This window comes from Lutra lutra, chromosome 18 (assembly GCF_902655055.1).
Source record: "Lutra lutra chromosome 18, mLutLut1.2, whole genome shotgun sequence".
Taxonomy (NCBI): Eukaryota; Metazoa; Chordata; class Mammalia; order Carnivora; family Mustelidae; genus Lutra; species Lutra lutra.
In genome coordinates this window covers 7,495,550-7,512,395 of record NC_062295.1, presented here as the reverse complement: position 1 = coordinate 7,512,395, position 16,846 = coordinate 7,495,550, and positions in this window count along the sequence as shown.

The following is a 16,846-nucleotide window of genomic DNA, read 5'->3' as shown; positions in this document are numbered from 1 at the left end:
CTCATTTGCATGAGGTCTGAAACAATCCTTTTGGCTCATCCTCTTAGGAAACAGTGGAGGACGGAGAGACTAGCTCTTTCTGGAGACTGCCAACGTCTAAATCAAAATTTCTCCCTCCAGTAACGGGTGGTCAGGATGGACCTTGTCCAGTTTTTTGTTGTTGTTGTTTTTTTTTTCACTTCCAGGACGGTTGGTGTCTGTTCTACATGCCCTGTTTTTCTAGACAATTTCCTCTTGGAGAAGAGATGGCACATACGCACGGCTACCGTTGCTCCCCCAGCGTTGCCCATGACAGACATGTGTAATCAATCTCGGCATTGCATCCCCCTGATCCTGGCCTGCGCCTCAGTCTTTAGTTACTCAAGCACCAAGCATCTCCTGCCATCCAAGGAAATCCACTTCCCGTCCTTCTTCCCTGGCACTGCTGCATCAAACCGAGCTTCCAAACCAGCCTTTTGCCCCAGAAGAACAATATCTCTCCTCTCCCCCGTTAATCGGCTAAATGCAAGACTCAGCTTAGAAAAAACACTTCCTGTTTGAGAATCTCCGCTGTGAAACCATGTAACCTGGCCATGATTAATTAAATAGGAATAGAAATCATTCCAAGGTGAATTCCTCACAAGCCCATACCATGGGATTTCACCTAAATACTTGAATTCCCTTTGGAAATTTGAGCCGAATTCTAAAGCATCGCACGCGGGAGGGCCCGAACGGCTCATGGCCAAGGTCCCTTTGCAGTCAAGGGCACCAGTCCTGGGTCAGATTGGGAGCGTTAAGCTGAACCTCCCCGCCACGCAGGTCTGTGCGAGGTTCAGTGACGTGACGCAGCAGACTCTACAGGAGCTCCAAACTCAAGGGCAGAAGGGGCTGCATTATTTATAGTTCCCCTTGAGCACTCCTCATGGGCGGATTGCACCATTCACCGTGACCTGTTGGGGAGGCACTTTGCCTCCCTCCCCCCGCTGCAGCAAGTTGAGAAAACAGAACTCTGGACTTGTCAGTGCTGCTTAAGTGAGACCAAGGATCTGGAGGGTCTGGAGGTGCTGAGCCCAGACTCGGAACAGGCTGTGATAAGACTGCATCATCTAAGCCCCCTCCTCCCCCGCCAGAGCACAGGGGACACTGTGCGGAGGAATAAAGGAAAGAAGGAAGGAAGGAGGGAGGGAGAGGGAGGAGGGGAGGAGAGAAGGGAGGAAGGAGGGAGAGAGAGAAAGCAAGTCACCCAGTGCATATGGGTTCCTCTTCTCTCTGTGCTTCCTACTCAGTAAATCGTGTGCTGATTTCTCTCTGCCTTGCCCATCGAGAGTTATAATCAAGCTCTAATTTTGCATAGTGCCTGGGTTTAGCCACATATGTTCAAATTAAAGATAAACTCTCCTCAAGAGGAAATCATCCCTTTCAAAAGTGGAAGCCTACTTGAAATGTAAATGTTGCTTCAGTCCCCACCAAAGGAAGACTTCTGACTCACGCCGGAATCCAGTCTGTGCCTCCATGCCACGTGCGTACCACCACTCCCCACGCCTGTACCCTCGGCAGACATCACTAATCAATTGCGACTTGCCTTCGCTCAGAGGTGGGCAAGCAGCCTCAGAGTTGCCCGCTGTGCAGGGCTCCAGGAAGCCACTGTGGCCCACCGAGAGCTGACGTGTGAGATAAAGGCTGGTCGCCAGCCTGCCGTGGAGAACTTACTCATACCAGGTGCTCAGCTTTGACTGCCGTGGATGACATAAAATCCTGCTTCCTACCTCCACTCTCCTCTATCACAGGCTTTGGCTTTGCCCCAGCACCCAAGCATCACACCCCTTGCAACTCAAGCCCTGGCTGGCTTGTCCTAACCCCCTGGAGGGAAAGATTTTGGCAAAGTTGGCCTATTCTAGAAACACGGTAATGAGAGTTGAGCTCCTCCTCGTCACCAAGCATCCTCACATCTGTGATCTCAGGTCATGAGTCAAATGGTCTTGGGAGGTGAGTATAGGAAGACCGTGAGGTTTGACACCAAGCATAAATAGGTCCAAACCTTGACTCAGTGCATTACCCGCTGGGAGCTTTCGCACATCACTCTGTCCGCCCGGGCCACGTCGTCTTCGTCTGGAGATCCAACCGTGCCCACCTCCCAGGGCTGTTGCCAAGACTGCAGGAGATCAGGCGCACAGGTGCTTGTCACGGTGTCAGGCGATCAGAGCCTGCTGGTGGCAGTGGTTTCATTAGAAGGCGCCGTCTCAGATGTGGTTTCCGAGAAGATGGTAGGATAAGGGTTTAAATACCATGCATTTGTGAGGCGATCCTAGGAAGCATCCGAGGGTAGTAAGGTAGGGAAGGGTAGAGAACCAAGGGTATTTTTTGAGTTGGTCACCCTTGTGGGCTAGTGGAGCTCCATCCCAAAAGAGACTCTGGGAGACAAGGTAGAGCACGTGCCCAGAGTTTTCCCACCGACTCCCACTCCTGTTTGTGGAGGCTTCTCGTGGGAATGTTCTCTGCCCGCACAGTCCTGACTTGCCTTGCTTTCTGGCCACTCGTGCTCCCAGGACCTGGAGAGTGCCCTCAGGTCGTGCTGTGCTCTCCCTGAGGGCAGAAGCTGTTGTCAGAAACTGTAAGCACTGGGGGAGAGACGAGCAGAGCACCAGAGCAGAAAAGAAAGTCCCGGGCGTTGGGTGGCAAATGCGAGCTTGTGCATACTCTGAGCAGCAGCACGGCGGGGGAGAAAGCATATAGTTCCAGGTTCTCGAAGCAGCTCCGTCACTTGGTCAGGTGTAAAAACAGTCGTATCCGTACCCACCTGGTAATGCTCTGTGGGGAGTTCAAATGTAGGCCAACCACCTCGCAGAAGTTGGATGTTCAAGAAACAGTGATGGCAGCCAAACTGCTCAGTGACCGGTCCCTTTCCTTCTTCCACTAGGACAGGTGGCCTCCCTGACTGGCAGTGAATCTTGCCTCATCCATCCGTCTATCCATCCATCCATCCATCCATCCATCATCCACCCATCCCTCCAAGAGCTATGGCATACGCCCTAGAGACCAGCGTTTCCACGGAGATGGGAATACACTGGTGAATAGACATGACCTTGGCTGTTCTCCTGGACACGGGTAAGCAATCCAATGAGTGCAAGAAAAGATTGTGGGTTAGAGATGCCTTGACTCCAGCATTGCGTGCATTTGAAAAGTTCATTGGGCACATGAGTGACTCAGAATATTACTAAAATCCATATTCTGCTTCGGTCTAGGATAGGCTCCAAGAGTCTACATTTCCAGAAAATTATTAGCTAACACTGATGCTACACATTGGAGTGAGGAAACTCTACAGAATTCATTGGGGAAGCAAAGGAGGGACTAACTCCTTCCTGGGGGAAGGCATCTGCTTTTCTCATAGGGTTATCTCAACATTGGGATCCTCCTGGGAGGAGAAGGGAATTATGGAGTCCATGAACTGGAAAGGTCATTCAAAATGATTTAATCCAGTGGTAGGGGAAGGCAGCCACAGAGGGCTGTCCGGTGTCTTCCTAAGGATGTGAAGGAGGGGAAGGCCCCTCACCCTGTCTTGATGGTGTTTGGCTACTTCAAGAGCCGAGAAGCTCTGCATGGTCCCAGCTCTTGCATGAAAGTGAGTGGAGGAGACTTTACAGAGCCAACATGCCTCCTGGCAGCCCGGAGTAGCCTCCTGCTTGCCCCCGTGGGACCGGAACCAGAAAGCCAGCTCGGCACAAAGTGACTCCCCGTCGGGGCCTGGGCTCCGGAGAATCCGAGCCGGATAAGGACATGAGCAAACGGCGCCTCCCAGATTTCTCCTTCATCCCTCCCTTCACTCCCCGAGAAGCCATTCCGGCTCTCCTCTCCTCTCGAACACATCCATCCAACTCACTCTACGGGAGCTAGCCGGAAGGGATGCAAATGGGGTTAGGTCTTACGTGAAGTCGTCTAAACCCAGAGAGAGTGACAGGAACAGAGTCTCCCCCCGAAAGACCCATGTGAGCCACCCCACAGGCTACAGAGGCCTCGAGGTCAGTCAGTTTCCCACAGTAAATATTTCGGCCTAGAAGGTTGTGTTATCATTCGTAGGAGAATAGGGGATGAGATGGAGAATCCTATACTTAGAATAAAGCCCCTCCTTTTTTTTTTTTTTTTCCTTCCCTCTCCAACTGGCTTGAATAAATTTCTACTACTTGTAACTGAAAGATGCTTGATTAAAAGACAGGTTTCCAGATGGCCCGGGCCAGCAGTGTTCCCAGCTCCATGGGTAAATTCTGATGACTGAATGAGCCATGCTATAACCCAGAAGAAGCTAATTCCGTGGGATTTTTGGTCTCCACGAGGCACAAAGGGAGCCTTCCCTCACCCCTAGTATCTTACTCTGCTGATATTGCCCAGCCCCTGACCAAAAGGAGGATACACAGTCAGCACCGGCGAAGGACGAGAACTGGGTGTCTGGACAGATCTCTGAATGCAAAGGCGTGAGTCTGGCTTCTCGTCTCCGCCCCACGACCAAGTAACCAAACGCTTTGGAGAAATCCCCCCCGCTCCTCGGTTATTCCCCCCGTCCTCCGGTGGATCTGTAGTACAGATGTGTCGGCCGCCTCTCCAGCATCTGTACCCTCTCCCCTCGCCCTGACGGCATCAGTAGGCTTTGGGGGGAAATGAACTCCAAACCCTGGAACGGGCTGGCGGAAGCCCACCAGCATCTGTCAGTCCCCAACCGCGGTGCCCAGTTCAGGGGTGGGCACGTGACCCCCGCAGGTGCTTGGAGCCGAGTCCCCAGCCTCTGCCGTGGCACGTGGGAATAAGAGTGCTCCCTCTGCCCCGGGGATGAGATGCGGATGAGAAAAGTGGGAAGCATCACTTGGTTGTATCCACATTACAGTCGTGAGAGAAACCAGCTTGAGAATGAATCTGACTTGCAAAATAACTTTAAAAATAAGAGAGAGAGACAGAGACAGAGGAATTAAGCCATAGTAATGATCACAGTGCACCCAAAACTGGTACTCCCTTTGCATATTTCGGTTCTCTCTCAGTTGATTCCCTTTATTTTTACGTCCACTGGAGATGAGCTTTCTGTTGCTGGAAAATGAACTACGCACCCATCCACGGATTCCCGGGTTTTCAAAGTGCCTGTGGGCATCGCAGGATGGCGCACTGTCTGGACTGAAATCATACCGTCGGTGTGGACGTGTTGTGTGGATCCTAAAATTCTGTAGAAAGGGAAGGGAGGGTTGCCCTGAAAACACCCGGGAGGGAAAGAGTTAAGCCTTTTGCCGAGCCCCAAAGACAATTTAGTGAAACGTAATGAAAGAGGCCGATGGAGGATTCATTTTGATAACAGTTGGCTTTGAGAAGCAAAAGCCAATTATTCAAAGCCTCCTCCTTATTTATTTGGATCTGTTTAAGAGGATCCATCAGACTGAGCAGTATTTGCCCTGACTGGATTGGTTCAGAGGGAGCCGGGAAGCAGCAAGTTCACTCTCGGGAAAATTCCATCTCGCTGCTTGACTCGGAAGAGGTGCCGAGAGGCCACTCTCCTGAGAGTCCCCCGTGGAGGGCCCACCGTTCCCACTGCTCAGGGAAGCTCTGGTCCGCGGAAGGGGCAGAAAAGCCGGTGGGAGCGGGCTCGCTGCTGGTCTTCCGGTTGGTGGAAAGGACGCTGGTTCAAGTCCACACTGCCACTGAGCCTGCGTGACCTTGACCGCTCTGGTCTCAGTTTCTTCATCTGCAGAATGGGAATGCTAGCCTTTGTCTGTGTAGCCACATCACAGGATATGCTAGTCACAAGTGGCTGTAGTTCCTTTCTTCTGGCCATTCTACGGGAAAGGAAGGAGAGCGGCAACACCTTTTAGAAATAAATAAACCATTCCCAGGGAGAAGCAGAGGATACAGATATCCTGTGGATTTTACATCGTACCTCGGACACAAACGTCCATCACGACCTCTTATCTCATCGTATAGGCATTCGACAGTCATGCAACAGAACGTCCGCTGAATGCCTACAATGCACTGGGCTCCAGGTACAGATGGGAACTAGACAGACAAGGTTCCTACCTGTGCAGCTCCTGTGTTCTAGGGAGGAGAGACAAACAGTAAATATATCAACAAATAAAAAAGATGATTTCATATATCAAAGTTGTCCTTACTTCCCATCTCTGGAATGATGAAATGATCATTCATCCATCCATGTTTACTGTGTATTTTCTGTCCCTCCTGCGAGCATGGAAGCTTCGTGAAGGTTAGAATCACCATTACATTCACCAGTGTAGCCCAGGTTCCTAGCGATCGCGGGCACATAGTAGGTGCTCAGTAAAGATTTGTGGAACAGAATGATTTAAAGCAGAGTGCTACAGAAAAATGAAGCAGGGTAACAGGGTGGAGAGCGATGGGGTAGAATGAAGACTGAGACTCTGGTTTCGACAGAAGTCCAAGAAGGCTTCTCGGAGTAGGTGTCCTTTCAGTTGACACCTGCATGGTGAGAAGTGGGCAGCAATATGAAGAGTTTGGGAAAGCATCCCAGGCAGTGAGAAGAGCATGTGCAAAGGCCCTGAGCTCAGTGGAGAGACTCCATGTGTTGGAGCACTAGAAAGTCAGGGAGGCTGAAGAAGGAGGATGAGGGGAGAGTGCTGGAGGACAGGGCTGCAGAGATATGGAGTGGCCATGAATTTTGAACCCAGCTAGTTGAATACAAATTCTCCCCTGAATTACAAAGTGTGAGAAGCTACCCACATGCTTATCTGTGTTCCTGGAACACAAAGAGCTGGCTCTTTGAATATTTGGTGGGTCTAGTCAACTCTCCTTTTTTGCAAAGGGCAGATGATTGAAGAATCAGGGGATAGTTAGTCTTTCAAAGGACCTGGGCGGGTTATGGCAGTCACCATCTACACGTGCGAGCGGTCGTGGAGAAAAGGGAACAGGCTGGTTCTGTGTAGTAACCAAGCATAGGCCCCAGGAGGAAAGATTTCAGCGCACCAAGAGGTGAAACTCCTCACACACTCCACAAAGATGAAATCGGGGTAGTGAGTTTCCTGTCACTGGAAGAGTTTAAGGCAAGGGCGAACTTCCACCTGGTAGGAACATGGAGAAGGAACCCAGGCACTGCAATCTGATAATTTTATGATCGTCTCTTAATCTGGCTATCGAAATACACCCACGTTTGATCTCTGCCTTTATTTACAAACCCCATCAGTAAAATCCTCACAGAACACGGCTACTAATAAGATAGCAAAGACTGGAATGCATAATGAGGGATGAATGCACACATCCTTTGTTCAATAATACAATATTTTTCTTGAATAATGCATGAGCTGCTTTTCATTTCGGAAATGAGAGAGTCTATAATCCCACTGTGAGTCAAGTGAATATTTTTAAACATTTATAAGTGGGAGGCAAAGACAATGGTAAGAAGCTTAGGGACAACAGAAACTTGGAACCAGGATAGGCAGTGGTGCTTCCATTAGAATCCCAGAATGATGGAAAGAGCCGAAGAGGCCACCAGTCGTCTCCTATTGAGTGTACACCCACCCCTACCCCCAAGTTCATGCACAGGAAAAAGAAGATTCCAGGCCAAGTCACCAGCTGCAGAGGGCTTTTCTCCCCAGCCAGTCTCCAAAGTCAAGTGCTTTGCTCCCAAATTATTTTAAATGGACTCTCTGACCTTCGCCACCGTTCTGGCCCTCTGTGTGGTGTAAACTCGTGGTGCCTGTTTGATTTCCCCTATGGGCCAGTATCAACACCTAGATTCAGCACTCAGCGAGAAGACTACATTTCCCAGACTCCCTTGCCAGGTGTGGCCACATGACCACGTTCTGGCCAGTGAGATGTAAGCAGCTGTGGGGCAGGGGTGGAGGTGAGAGGGAGTTCCCAGAAGGTTCTTTAGGAGTTGAGCAAAAAGATCCCCCTTTGCTCTTTCCTCTCATCCCTTTTCCTACTGCCACAGGAATGGAATGCTCTGGTGGGGCTCACTCCAGCAAGCTAGAAATGGGGGTCAGTGCCAGGCTGATTCCCTGGGGGAAGGATGTTTCCAAAAGAAGGACTTCACAAGGCCAATGTGACAGATGCCCCCTCTGTGTGGGAAGGCCTGGGAAGACACAGAGATGGTGGGATTGGTCCATTTGGATTTACGGAAGCTGAGATGAAAAACGACTTTCCGGGGAGTGACCCCAACACAGAGGGGGTGGGAAAGTGTGACCCCTTCCACTGCAGTCGCTCTGTGTGCCCGTGAGTGGGAGTGGAGGGCAAGGAGGCCAAAAGGCAGGTGAGGGCCAGATCACGAAGATCTCGCAAACCAAGCCAAAGACATTGACATCTCTTCTCTGCTGATTTCTCCCGCGAATGACACTTCCCATCCTGTCCAAAAGCACCGACCCACTTGGAATGTTCTTTTCTCCACGAGGACAATGGCAGAGTGAGGTCCTGCTGGCCCGGTCTTTTAGGGGGTCTCTCTGTGTTCAGAAGATTTTAGCAAGGTGGACAAAGAAACAGTTGGAAATAGTTTCTCAATTTAAAAAAAAAAAAAAAAAAAAAAAAGACAGTCATAATAACAGGTAGCGTGTAGGCCTTAAGCTAAGCGCTTGTCTGACATGCTTTTCATATACTCCCCAGGACAGAGCTGTGGGGAAGGTCGGACTCCTCTGCCTTATTTTATCACTGAGAGGCTCCATGGTAACAGAGCTCACAGGCGGGGCTGGAAGCTGGGGGCAGGCTCTGCCAGGCCTCGCTATAGCGCATGCCTTCCCCGGCTCTCTAACTTCTGTGCCTGAGCAGAATAGCTGTGGGCAGGTTGAGAGAATCAAGACGATTGCTGGCCGAGCCAGAGGGAGAACCAGGCATCGCCCGTGAGCCGAGAGCTAAGGGACCATGACCTCTCCAAACAGCAGGAGGCTGAGCCCCCACAACGTGGGGAAAAGCCAGGCGCACAGCCGGGGCGCGTCTCCAGCCCCCGCCGGACCCCCCTGGCATTGAGTCAGGCCTGGTCACTGACAACTCTGTCTCCCGTCTGGGGCTCTGTGAGGTCGGAAGGCCCGCCAGGTTGTTTGGTGTCCTGAGAGGCAGCGAGACATTCCAGAATTTAGACGCTGAGAGGGAACTTAGGAATATTCGGCAGGGGAATGTCTGTTCTCATCACTATCAAGTTGGGCTAGAACTATTGAGACGCACTTCCCCCCCCTTAATATTAATAATGAATTACCAACTGGTGAGTCATGCAGGCCCTGACATCCAGCATGTTGGGGGGGGCGCATCCTCCTTTAATGAATGGTAAGGTCGAGTGAAGGTGAGAACCATGGTCAGGATCATGTGGGCAGAGGGCGGTGGGCGAGGGATTCGGAGTGGCTTTTCCACCGAGTCCTGCCACCGCCCGGAGCCGACGTCTCAAAGCAAATGAAAAATGAGAACTTGGATCCAGACAAAAGAATTTTTTTTAAAAAGTGGATGGGCCTTGGAGCAGCTGTTCTCAGCAGAAGCTACCTCCCTTTGAAGCAGGAGGGGCTCAAAGCCACCGGCGTGCCATTTCTGGGCTCAACTCGATGGACTCTCCACCCCTTCCCACAGCGAGCTCCCCTTTTCCGTCCACGCTGGCCCTTTAATGACCAACCTCTTTATCGTATGTGCAGCCCACAGCAAGCACAGCCCGGGGACCCCAAAGACAAAGAGGGAGGAAAAAAAGAAGAAAGGATCGATAATGTGATTGATGTTCATTTTTTTTTTTTAAAGATTTTATTTATTTATTTGACAGAGAGAAATCACAAGTAAGCAGAGAGGCAGGCAGAGAGAGAGGAGGAAGCAGGCTCCCCGCTGAGCAGAAAGCCTGATGCGGGGCTCGAACCCAGGACCTGGGATCATGACCCGAGCCGAAGGCAGCGGCTCAACCCACTGAGCCACCCAGGTGACCTATTGATGTTCATTTTTAAAAAGCCAAATCTTGGTGCTCTTTCCTTCTAAAGCTTTTGATTGCATTAACCCCAGCGAACGCTGCGGGGAGGTCTGGGCTCTGGTGTCTCGGCTCCCTGGCTCTGAGGCCTCCCCTCTCGTGGCCGTCATCTGTAAAGCCCAAGGCAAGGAGGTCAAGGGCGCTGGTCCGTGGCCTCCTTCCAACCCAAACACTAAGACGTCCGCAGCACAAACAGAGGCATCGTATCTACTCAGCAAGAATCATACCCTCGAGTGAGAAGTGAAGACAGACTAGTAGGTCCATAAAGCACCTTTGCATTAGGGCCGGGAAACCTGTTTCCAGCTGTCCCAGAGTTCCCAGCTCCTTTAGGTCTTGGCTCATGGCCGGTGACGGAAGGACACACCACTTGTCATTCCTTTGCCTCAGTTTCTTGAGGAGACCTAAAGACTGGTTTCCCTGAACGTGGCCAGCCCGTGGAGGCAGGGGAGCTCTGGAAGGACACAGCCTTCAGAGACAACTCAGCCTCCAGCCAGCCTTATGGCTTGGAAATGTTACTCAGCCTCTCCAGAGCTCAGATGCCTCATCCGGAAAAATACCCAGAGTAATCTCATTCCCCGAGCTGCCAGGTTAAATGAGATAATGTTTGCTAAACACCTAGTGCTCTGCCTGGAACATAGGGGCTGCCCAGCGAAGAGTAGGTATTTTTATCAACCGATCTCTGGCCAGCCTCCTGGTTTTCTCTACCTGTGAGCGGGCTTGGCGTAGCACATGTGTTGTAAAGCTCTCACGTAAAAGGATTTCAAAAACTTGGTGCACATCGTGTCTTGGTATTCTTCTGTATGAATGGGGGACGTAGGGTTCCCATCAGGTCCCCATCTTGGGAATGGAACAAGCATGGAAGATAACCCCCAAATTCTGCATCATTCCTGGGAGTCCCTCACTTCTGGCGTAAGGTCCCCTGGGCACGTGGTCCTGCTTGGATTGAACTGAGTTGGGTCGAGCTGAGTCATGTGGACCTGGGTCGGGTACCGAGCTGAGTTGGGGTAAGGAGCTCCTAGGGCTATAATGGTGCAGACAGCATGGTCTTGTGGGCAGGAGAGGCAGAAGGGGTGATACGGAAATCAATGGACTCTGCCTCTGGTGCAGTGGCTCAGAGCAAGACCCGGCAACTGGACCAACAGGTTCGTAATCCTGGCTTCACCTTTCAGCAGCTGTGTACCCCTCGCCAGCAACCCCACTACCCTGAGACTCAGTCTCCTCATCTGTCAAATGGGGATAGCAGTGATCCTCACCTCGTGTGCCATGGAATTCGGTGAATTAGCATTTATAAAGTGCAGGAAGCAATGCCTGGCACATAGCGCAAGCCCCAGAAGGGTAATTGTTGGGTTGTCAGCAGGGGACAGTGGGTGAGAGGGGGACACGCTTCCTGAGCACAGGAGCTGGGTCCTCCCCGTGCACCCTCTCAGCGAATCGCTCTGACGACTCTAGAGGCGTCCATTTGCTTGGTGGCCTTTTCGCTTTTGCCAGCTCTCCAGCTCCGACGAGCCACCCAGAAGGACTAAATAGAACACTTCCAAGCGTTCGCAGTCTGCCGCGTGACAGACCACGCACCTCACACGCATTATTGTGTTTGAATCTGTACGGTGACTCTACGAGATCTCATACCATTGTCCTCTCCCTTCTCGCAGAACAGCAAATCCGAGGATGGAGATGAGGGAGCTTTCCCAGGAAGCCACAGCTTACAAGTGGCCGATCCAAGGTCCAAGTCCAGACGCACCGAGCTCCTGCCCTCTACCGCCCTGCCTTTCGGATTCAAGGTCTGTGATCCCATTTTGCAGATGAGAGAGGCGAGATGGGTGGGGCAGAGGCACACACACAGTGGTCAGCCTGGGGCAGGCGAGGCTTCCGTGCGAGCAGGAGGAAGCCCATCCCGGACAGCTTTATTAGTCACGACTTGCTGCAATGCACAGGCTCTGGGAAGCACAACCTCCTTAGCATTGGGAAGCTGTAGCCATTGCCTCGTGGCTGCACAGAGAGCTGGTTTCTGCGGCACCCTTGCCCACAACCTAGCCATCTCAAGGCTTTTTCTCTTCCTTTCTAGAAAGATCGACAGGGCCCCCAGAAACTGTCCCTCTCCCTCCAACCCCTGACAGTACGGGATCCGGTCAGGACTAGAGACACCCAGGGTGCCAGTCTTGCTGCTCAGGCCACTTAACTTGGAATTGTTGAGCTCCTTGCCGTGCCCCAGACAGCCTTTTAGACACACGGAGGGAACAGAAGTGTCATTTGGGGGGGCTGGGGTCCAGGGCAGGGGAGAGTAAGGAAGCACTGGTGATACCTTTGTGTCACGGGCCAGGCACTTGGCGTCCACAGTACTGCTCAGTCCTGTCGGCTGTGTTACGAGGGTGACGTCGTGCCCACGGACGGATAGGAAGCCAAAGCCGCGGGAGGTGGGGGAGGCGACTTGCCTGTGACCCCACAACCCCATCAGGCAGTGGTCCCAGCTCCTCCTCAGCCCAGCCCCATCCCAGGGTAAATTCTGGAGAAAACTCATGCAGAGGCAGTGGAATGTGGCTGAGATTTCGAACTCTGGGGCTCCTGGCGTTCACGTGGTGACTCTGCCCCTTGCCGGCTGTGTGCCCACAGGCGTGTTCCTGAATCTCTCTGACCCTCAGTTTCCTGACTAGTAGCTGAGGGGCTTCACGAGCCCGGGGTCGTGGGGGTTGGGAGGACTCTGCTTCATCCAGTGCCGGGAGCCCAGGCTGGCACGTAAGGAGGGAGCGACCCTGATTGTCATCATTTTTCTCTCTGATCCTCACCTAATTCTGCAAGGGAGGCCGGAGGAACCCATTTTACAGATGAGAAGACTGAGGCGGCTTGGATGAGGATTAAGCCCGGGGGTGTGTGGCTCGGAAAGCTGTGTTGTCCCCTCCCAAAGGCTGTTGCCTTAGGTGTGAGTGTTGCTGGTCTTCATGGGAGCGCCCAGGCTGGGGCCAAGGCCATGAGAGCTGAAAGGTGCCTTGGGGATATTACCGCCTCCTCCCCTTTTACCGCTGGCCTGAGGAAGCCGGGGTCCCAGAGGGTCGGCACTGTCACCCCGGTGTGTGCCCGTGACCCGTGCAGAAGGCGTATCTACCTCATGCCTAGTGCTGGGCCGGGCCCCACGCCTGCTTGCGACATCTTGCCTCAGCCTCTCTGCTCCTTCTGTGATGGTAGTGTCATTCCCATTTAGCAGATGGGGACACTGAGGCCATGACAGGTGCGCTGACTTGCTTCCGACCACACAACCGTGAAAGAGCAGAGCTGGGATGCAGACCGAGTGAGGTCTGCTGGGACCGACAGCTTTGTGCTGTCTCTCCCCCATCACCGTGCTGGGGGAGGCAGTGTCTTACCCTCAGGCCATTTCTTCTGAATCTGGGGCACCATTAGGTAGCTCCAAGGCACCGGATAAGCATTGCCTCACGGAGAAGCTGACGAAAGCTCCGCGTCTCTCTTTCCCACGTAAAGCGCCAGACAACAGCGCAGATGCTCCGTGTGCTGAGCAGCTCCCTGCGTCTGCAAACCCAGCTAGTCAGAGTAGCGACAAGGGACCAACAGTATCGTCATTTGTAGAGGGAAATGTGCAGAGTGTCGGGTCCCACTCGCTCAGAATCTGCATTCTAACAAGTTCCCTCGTGTGATTTATGTGCACGTCAGAGCTCAAGAGGCCCGACCTTAGGACCCAGAATCCGATTTGCCGAGGTGAAAGGCTCTGGTTCATCGTAACCAGAACCGCCAAGCGACCTGTCTAGAGACACACAGCGAAACGGCAAGCATGGGCCAGGTATGCACACCGGGCCCCTCGCTGCCTGGGGCTGTGCCTCTGATCACTGCCTCCTCTGCTCACCTCCAAGCTCCTCCTCACATCTTCCAAGTGGGAGGAGGCTAAATTGTGGGGACCATCAGGGAGGCTGGTTAGCCATCCGGGAAACCGACGGTGGCACTCAGCAGGGCACAGGGACCGGCACGCGCTTGCCAAACAGGCTTGGTCACCACAAGCTCAGCTTCCGTGTTTCAGGGTCCGGTCCCTGCGTATACCCCGCATTTGTATGTATCACACATAGCCACACGGAAACAGCCTGGGTCAGCATTTCTCAGGGTACCTGCTTTGTCCAGGGATTATCTTGAACGCAGCGTGGGACTCTGGCCAGCCCGCGCCGTCCTTCGCTGAAGACTGCGCCTGCACTTGAACGACTTATGGACGTTTTCCCGCAGAGTGTGGGTAAGGAGCATTTTTTTCTCTCCCCACCCCCGTTTTATTTTTTCTATCTACAAAAGGAAACGAATCACTCGGGGACGTTTTAAGTGGAGCGAGAAGCCTTGGGAGCGATTTTGAGTTCTGTCGTGGCTTGGAAATCAGTCCCAGGATTTTCAGAGTTTATGATGCCTCGGCCGGCGCACGAGGAGGGCGTTCGCAGCGTCGAACTGAGCCGCGGGAGGAAAGGGTCCCTCACACCATGCCAGGGGCGAGCCCCGCACTTCTCTTCGTGCAGGTGACCAGCCCTCCCTGCGTCAGATGAGGAACCAGAGGATAAGCAGTTTTGCCCCAGGCGGCACACCTAACGAGCTAGAATTCCAGCCCAGCTCAGCTGGATGCCAAACCCCAAATTTGTCTGCTTTATGCCACGCTGCCTTGTGCCTTTGTGGTGTCTGTCCACTTTGGGGACAACCGACGGGGCCACCTGGAGTCAGCAGGTGTCCGCGTAAGAACAGCAAGAGATGGCTCTCCCCAGTTACAGTGTGTCCCGTCTACCAGGCGCCGGGCCCTAGGAGGAATTTGCCAGAAAGTCTCATCGCTCCAGAGATAGTAGGCACCTGTGTGTACGTGCCATCCCTCCCGCACCGCCCCTGGAAGACAGCCGTGAGTGATTCCGTCACTCTTTTCCTCCGGGCCCAGACACAGCCTCAGAAGCTTTCTCAACACCACGCGACAGGGGCGGCACCAACTAGCCACGTAGCGTTCCTCAAAGAGGTTTAACCACCGGTGCTGGGGCTGGCCCTCGAGGGCAGATTATGCACAGCTCTTGCCGACTCTGTCATAGGTGTCCTCAGCGGTGCCCAGTGTGTCTCTTTGGGGCTCAGAAGTTTAAGGTTGGGGTTTGTTCTCACTCCTACAACGCATGGCTCCTTGACATCGCCTCCCTATTCCATTGTTTCTTCCCACAACCACTTACAGGCGTCTGCTGACAAATCCAGAAATGCCCTTTGAGACCAGGGTCTATGAGGTGTGATGGTGTGGGTGATGGGGAACGAGGTCAAAGAAAGCCTCCCATTTATTAAGCAGCTGTTACATGCCACCTAAGCACATGTACACACGTTATCTTTTAATTCTCACAACGGTGCTGTAAGGGAACTAGTAGTATCATCGTCTCATTCGTTAGAAGGAAAACCGATGCAAGGAGATATAAAGCAATCTGCCCAAGAACACACAGCCAGTAAGAGGCCAAGGAGGATGCAAATCTAGGCAGCTAGCTTCGGCCCATGCTCGAAACCACTTGGCAGAGGAGGGTTTGGCTGAACTGGGTTTTGAGGGATGAGTAGGAGTTTACTTGCTCAAGAAAGGGAGCATGGAGGCCTTTGGAGCTGAAAGGCAGAAAAGTGAATTCTGTTTGGGGGCACTCCTTGTACTTTGGATAAAGGACAAAGTGTGTATAAAATGCTTAGCTGGTGCCTGTCCCATAGAAAACATGTTAGTTCCTATCACTGCATGACATAGAGGGGCCACAGAATATTCCTGAGGACAGACAAGGCTGGGGAGAGGAACAAAGGTCTGGGTATGGAAGACACCTAGGCTGTGTTACGGATTTAGAATTCATCCGTACGACAGCATCTTTCACAGCATTCCCAGTCGCAGGAGGTCGGGGGGTCAGGGAGCAGAACCCAAAGCAGCCTACTCCCAGAGTGTAATTTTTGGGGATATCAGGTTTTCTGTTTAAAAAGCCATGCAAATGGTGCTTTCTCCTCTGTAATGTATTTGCATCTGTTATGAATACAATGCACAAGATGTGCCTCTTGTCCCATTGTCCGTGGCATCTACCCCACACTGTCAACATTTGGGGCCGTGTGACTGTTGTAGGGGCCGTCCCGGGCACTGGCGGGCAGGGGGGTGGTTAGCAGAGTCCCTGGCCTCTGGCCAATACATGCCAGTAACGCCTCTCCTCCCTGAGTCGTGACAACCCGAGATGTCTCCAGACATTACCGGATGTCCTGGGTGGCAAAGTCACCCGTCTGAGAACCTCTAATCCGGACCAGGCACCGCTGTGTCCTGTTTGAGAAGCACATTGTGTCCCCCAGAAGGATTCTAATCTGGAGAGGGGAGTCTCAGAGGCAGAAACTAGACGCTACTTCTGGTGATCACACTGGAATTTCGATACTGTGACGGCCCTCGTTCTGCAAACAGCAGCTCAGAGCTGCAAAGGGAGTTTCACCGTAAGCGGGTTTATAACCCATCACACCCTCACCCCGTCCACTGAACCAAAGAGCAGCTCTCAGCTCTCCCCAGGGTGGGACAGTCCTCGTTCTGACCCCCATTGTGGACACCGGAGAACCTTCTCAGGCCGCACATTCCAGCCTGTTTCTGGGAACCTGAACCTGGCCTTCTCCAGCATCAGCACAGCCAACAGCACGGCCTCATCCTTCCTGCTCCACAAAATCTTCTTCTCAGCCCAGGTGGAAAGAGACCTGCGTTCCCTGCCCGGGGTCACCAAACTTTTTTGGTTAAAGACCAAACATTTTAGGCTTTGCTTGCCTTTGGCCTTCTGGTACAACCTCTGGGCTCTGCCACGGAAACATACAGCCCATCACAGACCATTTGTAAACATATGGGTGTGGCCAGGTGCCAATAAGACTTTATTTACAAAAAGGACCAGCCAGCCCATGGGCCATAGTTTGCCAGCGCCAAGTTCAATAAAGATGTTGTAGTGTGTATGTGTATGTATATATACA